The following is an 11,123-nucleotide window of genomic DNA, read 5'->3' as shown; positions in this document are numbered from 1 at the left end:
TTTGGGGTATGTCTCTTGTAGACAACATAATGTGTTCTTAGCCATGCTGCTCATGTCTTTTTTTTTTTACATTTAAAATGATTTTTTTTAATTTACTAAAAAATTAAAGGGACTAAAGGTGGATCTTTGTTGAATTTCTTAGATATTTACCTAAGACATGTTCATCTAAGATAGCAGTATACTATAATTTGGCATTCATGATGCAGACATAGAAGGAATGCTATTAGGTCTGTTATAAATATTCCATCATTGAAGAATTGCATTCCTTCATAATAGGACGTATGCTAGCTCACTCTTTTCCTAATACATAGTTTAATTAGGTAAATACTTATTTTGCTTATTTTTTGTTTGGGCATCTTCATCCCATAGAAAAATATCAATTCTTTCAGTGTAGTCTCCCAGTGCTTTTTGGTTTTTTTTAATAAATGTTTTATTGTGTATTGAGTGATAGTTTACATGGGAAAACATTAGTTTTACATTCATTCTATCGTACATCGTTTCATTGCCTTAGTTATCATCCAGTCCATGCATCATCCCCCAGCGAAAGGGTATACCTTGCATGCCCTCCCCCCTCCACTGTCCTCAGCACACAGCCCCTTTCCCTTTCTGGGTCTCAACTCCTCAGGCACTCCATCTCTTCACGTCATCCTCTCTGTCTCTGTCTCAGGCCTCACTGCTTCTCTGGGTGGGGTCCTGTTCTCCTCTCTTCTCCCTTGATGGTCCCAGGGCCCTCCGCTCCTAGACTGAAAGGTTAGTCCCTCCCCTCCTTGCTATAAAATATCCGCCTTTATGCTTCAGCCCTCACAATCAGTCCTGGTAACAATTTTCACCATTGCATCACATGAGACCCTTCTGCACTTCTTTTCATCAGCCCTTCCTAGACAGGTTGGGTGCTATTCACTGGAGACTCCACTATCCTCCCCGCCCTGTGGATCTAGGTTCCCTCTTGAAAGCTTGTAAGCCAGTCACTTCTTACCTTTGTATCCCTCCCCCCATTTTGGGTGGCCAATGTTCAAGTTGCCCAACCCTTCCCACTCTTTGTGTGGAGGGGATGGGAATAAGTTTTGTAGCCGGGAATTGTTTCCTCTTTTGAGCTATTGAAGTTATAGGTGTAGGTCCAGTTCATCCAGTTGTATCAGATGACACTTTTTTCCCCCCCCTCTTCCTTGGGTTGAGTTCTGTCCATCCAGTCACTGAAGCCAGGTTAAGTGGGTATCATCTGCAAGTGTGGGTGTTCTTGCGTCTGTCTGCCCTCTTCTTATCAGCTGATCTCTTCACTCTCCACTCTAGTCCTCTGAAGCTGTGTCACTGACTCTGAGCCCATGAGCCCCCAGGTCCCACCTGGGTTCACAGTAGTCTGCTGACCGATGCAGGGCTTAGTTTGCCGCCTCTTCATTGGTGTTCTTAGGCCACTTCTCTTTATGGGTGACATGCGTGGTGGCCAATCAAAGCATATATTTCCGTTGTGTCTTAGTCTTGGGTGCTCATGTCTTTTGACATTTAATTGTAAATTGAAATGTAAATAGATTAAATGACATCTTAAAAGTCTGTTTCATCTTGAAATCTACTTGACTTCCTTGCCTTTTGGAAGTTCTATATCTGCACTAGTCCCCTTTTTGGCTTTGCAGTTGACTTTGTTATACATTGATATCTCTGGTTCCCTATTTTTAGTCTTGAAGGTTTGTTTTACTTTAAATACTTCTGTATCTGGATTGAGTTCTGGGTGGTGTTGTCATGTATGGTAATCTCAGGTTGTTGTCTGATGTTGGTTCTCAGTCTAAAGAACACTGTTTAGCATTTTTTGTAATTAATTTCTTTTTATCAGGAAATGGCCTAATTTTGCTGTCATATTTGAGGGACAGCTTTGCTGGGTATATGATTCTTAGTTGGCAGTCGTTTTCCTCTCAGAGTTTTGTAGATGTTATCCCATTGCCTTCTTGCCTGCATGGTTTCTGATGAGAAATCAGAGCTTAGTCTTCTTGGTTTTCCTTTGTAGGTAACTTTTCATTTTTCCCAAGATGCTCTTAGGATTCTTTCCTTGTCTTTGGTTTTGGAAAGTTTGTTATGATGTATATCTTGGTGATTTTCTTTTGGGGTCTACCCTCTTTGGGGTTGTTTCAGCTTCTTATATGTTTATCTTCTCATCTTTCATGATATTAGGGAAGTTTTCTTCCAACAACTCTTCAACCATTTTCTCTGTGCTTGTCTCTACTTGTTCTGGAATTCTGATCACCCATAAGTTATTGCACCATCTTGCTAGAAGTCCGGTTTTTAAAATGAACTTTTGCTTTCTTCCTGTATGATGTCCGATATCTCATCTGGTCTTCAGCCATTAGTGTTTATTATGTTGTTTAGATCCCACTGTTTAGGATTTCAGGTGGGATATACTAATGTCTATACTTTGGCTCTCATGGATTTGTTTTTTCTTCAGCTTCAACTTGAACTTGCATATGAGCAATTGATGGTCTATTCTACAGTCACCCCCTGGCCTTGTTCTGTCTGTACTGAGCTTCTCCACCATCTCTTTCCACAGATACACTTAATTTGATTCCTGTGTATTTTATTTTACAAGTTCCATGGGTATAGTTGCTGTTTATGTTGTTGAAAAAAGACATTTCAATGAACCAGTCCTTGGTCTTGAAAACTCTACCATGTAACCTCTACAGTTGTTTCTGTCACCAAGGCCATATTTTCCAACTATGGATCCTGTTTCCAAGTCTCCTATTCCAATCATCCGTAAAGATCAATGCATCTGGATTTCATATTTGAGCAAATTCAGACTGCAGAAACTCAAACCCATTGCCATGGAATTGGATCCGACTCAGAGTGACACTGTGTAGGGTTTCCGAAGCTTGAAATCTTTATGGGAGCAGAAGACCTCCTCTACAACAAAGAGGCTAGTGGGTTTGAACTGCTGACTTTGCTGTTTAGAGTCCAGTGTTAACTCTGCAGCACTTCACCGGGACTCCAGAAGCTGGTAAAAGTCTTTATTTCTTCATCTTTGCTACACAAATTTGAAGAATAGTTGCACTAACTGGTTTTCCTTATGGTGATGGTGGTTGTGTGAAATCAAGTCAATTCCAGCTCATAGCCACATTCTATAGGGTTCCCAAGGCTGTAAATCTTTACGGGAGCAGAAAGCCTCATCTTTCTTCCATGAAGTGGTTTTGAACTTCTGACTTGTGGTTAAAAGCCCAATACATAACCCACTACACCTTGGTCTACCTTCTAGGCATATAGATATTATCCTACCAGAGACAACATTGTACTTGACATTTTCTTTTTGGCACTGAATGAGACAGTAAGTTGTCTTTTTGACACTAAACCATATGATTGATTCAAAATGGCTCTTACCTGTCCATTTCAGCTCACTAATACCTTGGAAGAAGTACAACCAGAATGCTCCTTAAAAGCCACGATGACCAGACTTCGTTTCTCATACTTTGGACATATTATCAGGAGGGATCAGTCCTTAGAGAGGCACATCATGCTCGGTAAAATGGAGGGTCAGCGATAAAGAGGGAGACCCCCAACTAAATGGATGAACACAGCAATGGGCTCAAACATAGCAGCAATTGTGAAGACGACACACGGCTTTAGGATTCTGTTGTATATAAGGTCGCTATGGGTAGGAACTGACTCGACAGTACCTGACAACGTAACAATTTCCATTTCATTTTTTATAACTTCCATACTTTGTACATACATATCCTAATTATTAATGCATGCTAAAATGCCACATCAGCATTGAGCATCCTGAAAGCTTTATTCCATTCATGTCATTGAGGTCAACTCCACTTGGAGAAGGTAACTCTTCCTCAGGTGTATTTGAGTGCCTTTCAAACGGAGGGGCTTATCTTCTAGCACTGGGTCTGACAATGTTCCGCGGCTACATATAAGTTTTTCACTGGTCAGTTGTTTCAGAAGTAGACTGCCAAGTCTTTCTTCCTAGTCTTAATCTGGAAGTTCCACTGAAACCTGTGCACTATGGGCCACCCTGCTGGCTTTTGAAATACCAATGGCATACTTTCCAACATTGCAGCAACATGCAAGCCATCACAGACGGACAAACGGACAGACCAGTGGTGGGAACATAATAATGTACTCACAATAGTCATTTATTTTTATGTATGTGGCAAAGTAGCACCTTTTTGTTATTACAAACCATTGTAGGTACCTTACATTTTTAATAAAACAGGCTTTATGGGAGGGTGGGAGTCCTGGTGTGGCGCTGTGGGTTAATGCACCAAACTGCAAAGCCGTTTGAACTGCAAGGCTGATGGTTCAAGCTCACCAGCTGCTCTTCGGAAACCCTACACAGGGTCGCTACGGGTTGGGATCAACTCGACGGTGCTTAACAACAACAACAACACAACAACGAGAGGGTGGTGTGTAACTCTGGGTTTGTTGTAAATTAGATATTTGTAACCTAGGGCTGCCTTATATAGCTTTACTGAACAAAAGGCTCAAAGAAAAGTGCCAACATCTCTCCAAGCTCACTTTGTCTTCTTGACTAACCATTCTGGCCACTGGGCCACTTCAACCAATGGTATCGCTAGGGAGACCCCAACTTATTCAGAGTCTCAGACTCTAGAGTTTTTCCATTAGGATGGAAGGTGTCATAGATTTTGAGTTGTATTCCCCAAAATAGGTATAATCTTGGCTGGGTCATGATTCTCAGTGGCTTGGCAGTTATGGAATGATGTCATTCAGCAGTTATAGATCCCCTTGATGTGAGCTGACATGATAAATTACTCAGTTGTGAGAGGACCTAAGGTGGTATGCCATACCCCTAATCCTGTTGTCTCAGCCTTGGTCCTGGATCGGAGGAGTTTCCCTGGGGTGTGGCCTGTATCACCTTTTATCTTACATGAGACAAAAGAGAAGTAATCAGAGAGAGGAACCTCATAGTACCAAGAAAGAACCGGGAGCAGAGCAAGTCCTTTGGACCCAAGGCCCCTGTGCTGAGAGCCTCCTAGACCCTGTGGAAGCTTGATGACAAGACATAGGAATAACAATTTCCATTTCATTTTTTATAACTTCCATGCTTTGTACATTCATGTCCTGATTATTAATGCATGTTAAAATACCACATCAGTAATGAGCATCCTGAAAGCTTTATTCCGTTCATGTCATGAAGGTCAACTCCACAAGGAGTTCCAGGCCCACAGTTGCTGAAAGGAGACAAGGCCCATCCTTCCCCCAAAGCTGACAGAAAGAGAAAGCTGTCACCCTGAATTCTGATTTCTAGGTGGCGCTGTAGGATAAGCACTAGACTGCTACCACAGGTCAGCCGTTCAAACCTACCATCTGCTCTTTGGAAGAAAGATGAAGCTTTGGGCCCCCATAAAGATTTACAGCCTCAGAAACCCTATTGTTGTTAAGTGCTGGAGTCAATAGGAGTCAAAATAGATTCTATAACACCTAACAACAGCAACAAGGAGATAAGTTGTGTTTGTTAAACACACCTCCTTGTGGTATTTCTGTTACAGCAGCTCTAGAGAACTGAGACAGGGGATGAACTAAAAAGGGTCTCAGGTGTACGCCGCACCCTCTTCTGATGTCACACTGCCTTTGGGAATTCTGATCCATCTCCCTCTCTTGGGACTGGGCGTGGAGAGGAACGGGGAGCCCTAAATCCCGCTCCGCTCCCTAGGGAGCAGCAGGGCGGGCCTGACCATGTTACATAATGTGATGTCGCGTCCTGAGAGACTTCACCGGATGTCCTGGCTAGCCTGAGACAATGGGCGAGGAGTGCCTGCCCTGCCAGGAGACTGGAAGTACTGAGGGCACCTCTCCTCTGATTCACTCTTACTTCCGGTCCTTTCAGCTTCCTGCTCTTCGGGGATTCTCGTCTCCAGCGTCTCCAAAGTCTCTACTCTTAACCATTTTCTGCACCCCCACGCTCCAACGCCTCCCCCAGCCTGTAAATAGCCATCCTGTGCCCCTCCTCCCACTTTTTTGGCTCCCCCCCCCAAGTTCCCTGTCCTCACTTGTAATTCCCTCAACTTCCCAGTTTCCCCTACCTGCTTTTCATTCTGCTCTTCCAGAGCCCCTTCAAAATACCCTCCGCTATCCTGCATTGGACTGCAATCCACAGGGTCGACAGTTCAAACTCACTAGCTCCTCAGAAGCCCTATACATTTGCTATGAGTCAGAACGGACTCAATGGCAGTTAATAACATCCTGCCCTTGGAGTTCTGGTGTGGCGCTTCAGGTTAATGTGCTGGACTGCAAAATCGGCTTGAACCAAGGTCATCAGCAGCTCCTCAGAAACCCTATACAGGCTTGCTATGAGTCAGAACCCACTAGATGGCACTTAACAACAACAATCCTGCCCTTGCCCTTTTAATTGCCTGCCCAGGAATACTTAATACCTCATTCTCCCCAAACCCTTCCCCAACCCCCTAACTGCCCCCTAATACTCTGTCGTTCTTACATGTCAGTTCAGACTCATAGCGACCCCATGTGACAATGTAGAAATGCCCAATAGCAGCAAAAAACTGCCAGAAATTCAAGCTGGATTCTGAAAAGAACATGGAACGTGGGATATAACTGATGTCACATGGATCTTGACTAAAAGCAGAGAATACCAGAAAGATGTTGACCTTTGTTTTATTGAATACGCAAAGGCATTCAACTGTGTGGATCATAACAAATTATGGTTAATATTGGGAAGAATGGGAATTCCAGAACACTTCATTGTGCTCAGATGGAACCTGTACATAAATCAAGAGGTAGTCATTCAAACGGAACAAGAAGACACTGTGTGGCTTAAAATTAGGAAAAAATGTGCGTCAGGACTGTGTCCTGTCACCATATTTATTCATTCTGTAGACTAAGAAAATAATCCAAGAAGATGGACTATATGAAGATAAATGTGGCATCAGAATAGAAGGAAGATCCATTAACAACCTATGATACGACACAACCTTGCTTGCTGAAAATGAAGAGAATTTTAAGCACTTATTGATGAACATCAAAGACTACAGCCTTTATTACGGATTACACTTCAATATAAAGAAAATAACAATCCTCACAACTGGACCAATAAGCAACATCATGATAAATGGGGAAAATATTAAAGCTGTCAAGGATTTCATTGTACTTTGGATTCACGGTCAACATCCATAAAAGCAGTAATCAGGAAACCAAACACTGCATTGGGCAAATCCGCTGCAAAAGACTTCTTCAAAATTTTACAAAGCAAAGATATCTCTTTGAAGACTGACCTGTGCTCTTCCCAACCCAAGCCATGGTATTTTCATTAGCCTCATATGCATGTGAAAGCTGGGCAATGAATAAGGAAGACCAACAAGAAGAATCAATGCCTTTGAATTATGGTGTTGTGAAGAACATCGAGACTACATGGACTGTTAGAAGAACAAACAAATCTGTCTTGGAATAGATACAGCCAGAATGTTCCCTAGAAGAGCGGAAAGTGATATTGTATCTCACCTACTTTGGACACGTTGTTGGGAGTGACCAGTCCCTTGGAGAAGGGCATCTTACTTGGTAAAGTAGAGGATCAACAGAAAAAGATGGGCCCCTTGAGATGGATCCACACTGTGGGCTCAAACACAGCAAGATTGTGAGGAGGGTGTGGGACTGGGCAGTGTTTTGTTCTGATGTTGTACATAGGGTCGCTCTGAGTAGAAACCAACTGGATGTCACCTAACAACAGCAATCTCTAGGAAGCAGTTTTTTCTCTAGTGGAGCAGCTGGGTGGGTTCGAACCACAAACCTTTCAGTCAGCAACCAAGTGCTTAACGGGTTGTGCCACTTCCGTTCCATAAATACTCTTTGTTGTTCCCTAATTCCATATCTCTAATCTCCCCAAACTATTCCAACGTGCCAACCACATCTCCCCAATCCCACCCCCAGTCCCCCACACTCCCCAAAACAGCCATTCAGCCCTCTCGGGCCCTCCCAGCACCAGGCCCCGGGCTGCCCCACCGTCTCCCACGCCCAGCGCGAGTTCCCAGGCCGCCACACACCCCCCTTCTCGCTGTGGCCCAGAGACCCAGTTTGCGGCAGCAAAACATTGGTCTCCGGGCAACAGACTCCGCCCTGGCCGGGCGCCCGGACTAGCCGGCCCTGGCGGCGGGGGCAGGGCAGGGCGGGCGCAGGCGTCTGGGCTACTGGCTTGCTGGCCAGCAGGGTTTACCCTCTGGAGGCCCGAGGGCGGGGAGATAAAAGGGAAACACGGAAACAGAGATTCAGGGCCTGAAGCTAGGAGCCCACAGTTACCGGTGGAGGCTGAAGCCGTTTGAGAGCTGTATGCAGAGTCAAGATAGTGGAGACCAAAAATAAAACCCCACCGGACTGGGCCCAGAAATTAACACAAAAACGGAGAGATTAAACACCCAAATCCCATCCCTCAGGTAAAATCAGCCCCTGATGATAAAATCATCTATCACAGGTGGTGTCAAAACCTTTGTGCTTCTGTCTTTGGGACTTCCCCCCTCTGACTCTCAGTTTCCATATCTGTAAAATGGGATTATTCTTACGTAGAGTTTAACAAATAGAGCAGTTGTGATGATAACAGTTATTTCGTGAATTTAGAACTCGTGCCTCATATCTTTCAGCATTCATTCACTGAATACTGAGTGTTTGGCAGTTAGCAAGACAGCCATTTCTCCCCCTGGAACGTATACTTGGCAGTTTGTGTGTGTGTGTATGTGTGTAATAAACATAAATGAGCAACAAGCAAGTTATACACGTTATACTGTACCTTGGAGGGTCCTGGTGTGGCACTGTAGGATAAGAACTAGGCTGCTTACCTCAAGGCGATGGTTCAAACCGCCCTTAAAAACCCTACACAGGGTCACATGAGTCAGAACCGAGTGACGGGCGTGTAACAACACAGTATGTTCCAGGAATTTCTAGGTGGCGCACATGGGTAAGAGTTGGACTACAAGTTGAAAAGTTGGCCATTTGAATCCATTTGGAGGTGCCTTGGAATCTGCTGCTGAAAAATCAACCATTGAAAACATAAGTGAGAATGAAGCCATGCAGTACAGATCTCTAGATAAGAGCATCCCAGTCAAAGGGAACAGTAAATACAAGCCTTAATGTGGAAGTATGTCTGGCATATTGGAGGAACATAAAGCTAGTGTGGCTAGGCTAGGGCACGGAGAAGGGATGGGAAGTGGCAGGAGATGAGGTCCTGAAAGGCTTAGATTTTACAGGGCCTGATGGACCACAGGCAGTCCCTGGTTGGTGCAAATGGTTAAGCCCTTGCCTAGTCACTGAAAGACAGGCCATTCAACTCAGCTAGAGGTACTTTGAAAGAAAGGCCCGAAGACTTGCTTCCAAAAGGTCACAACCTTGAAAACTCTACGGAGCAGTTTCATTTTTTACACATGGGGTCCCCATGAATTGCACTCAATTCAATGGCAACTGGTTTTTGGTTTTGTTTATTTTAGTGGGCCTGTTGAATCCAATCCGTTAGTAACCTTGGTGGTACTGTAGGATAAGCACTGAACTGCTAACCACAAAGTCCACCAGCTGGTCTACAGGAGGAAGATGAGGCTTTCTGCTCCCATAAAACGTTTACAGCCTCAGAAACCCTTTATAGGGTCGCTGTGAGTTGGAACTGACTTGATGGTCGTGGATTTGGTTTTAGGGTGGGTGGTGAATCTATTGACATTTGCTCTGAATAAGGCAGCAGCTATGGGAGGAAAATGGAGACCTGATTTGATTTAGGTTTCAACCTGATCCCCCTGGCTGTGTGTGGGGAGTAAATTTTGGGAGGGAGTCAAGCGTAGAGGTAGGGACACTGGTGAGGAGTGCAGTGCAGTGGTTGCAAGGCAAGAGGTGGGGCAATCGGAAATCAGATTCTGAAGGTATCTGAATTTAGAGTCACCAAGATATGCTGGCAGTAGGGAAGTCATTGACTTCATCATTTAAAGATGCAGACACTGAGGCCCAAAGGGGTCACTCACCTTACCCCTTAACTCACAGGCCAGTCTAGTGCCTGTCTGTTAGTGTGGCTGTTCACAAGTCCACACACATAGACGCAAGCCCCTCAGTGGGTCCCATGACCCACTGGAACGGGGGTACCCTCCTCAGCCACACCCAGTGGGTGGGGAAAGTGTTAGCCAACTAGGAGACTAGGAGAATGCTGCTACCTGCTAGGTTGGCAGGCAGGCAGGCAGGCAGTCACCCATGCTGGCCCAGGACACATGCTTAACAGCAGGCAGAGACATGCAGACAGGGCCCACCCAGAACCTCCCAGCCTGGCCCAGCATCTGCCTCCCACAGTGGCTGGAGGTGGGGGGACACACCCCAGCATAGCACTGGACCTGGCACACCCAGCACTACCTGCAGTAACCTGTTAAACACAATCACACATGCACAAGGTTCTGGGGATATGTATTTAAGGGGTGTGCACACGATTCCTGTCTCTTTATGTTTCTACTTTGGTCTCTATCCCTGTCTCTATCTGTCTTGCTATCTCTGTCACTCTTTGATTCCACCTTCACTCACAGCCCTGTCTCTTTCTCTTCTCCACACTCAAGATCCTCTACTCACAGTGAAATGACACTCGTCCCTGGCCAGGTGTTTCTAAAACCTCACCTATTACGTGACATCAAAAGCTGGCAAAGGGACAAGTATACGGAGGCCCCAGGCAAGCTGCTCTGGCTGGCAGCTCAGAACCACCCAGAGATTTCTAATAGTATAATAATTCCCGCCGTCCCTCCCTGAGACTCCATGCAGTTTGAGGACTAATAACGTTTGAATATTGAAGAATATTGAAAGCACCATGGTGGTTCTGTACCACGGAGTCGGTTCCGACTCATATAGCGACCCTGTACAGGGTTTCCGGGGCTGTAAATCTTTACGGGAGCAGAAAGCCTCATCTTTCTCCCGCAGAACAGCTGGTAGTTTCGAACTGCTGACCATGTGGTTCACAGCCCGATCTGTAATCTCTACGCTACCAGAGCTCCTTGAAAGCACCATGGTGGTTCTGTACCACGGAGTCGGTTCCGACTCATATAGCGACCCTGTACAGGGTTTCCGGGGCTGTAAATCTTTACGGGAGCAGAAAGCCTCATCTTTCTCCCGCGGAGCGGCTGGTAGTTTCGAACCGCTGACCTTAAGGTTCGCAGCCCGATTCG

The sequence above is a fragment of the Chrysochloris asiatica genome, unplaced genomic scaffold, assembly GCF_000296735.1.
Source record: "Chrysochloris asiatica unplaced genomic scaffold, ChrAsi1.0 scaffold00168, whole genome shotgun sequence".
NCBI classification, from domain to species: domain Eukaryota; kingdom Metazoa; phylum Chordata; class Mammalia; order Afrosoricida; family Chrysochloridae; genus Chrysochloris; species Chrysochloris asiatica.
Note: the sequence above shows the minus strand (reverse complement) of the source record.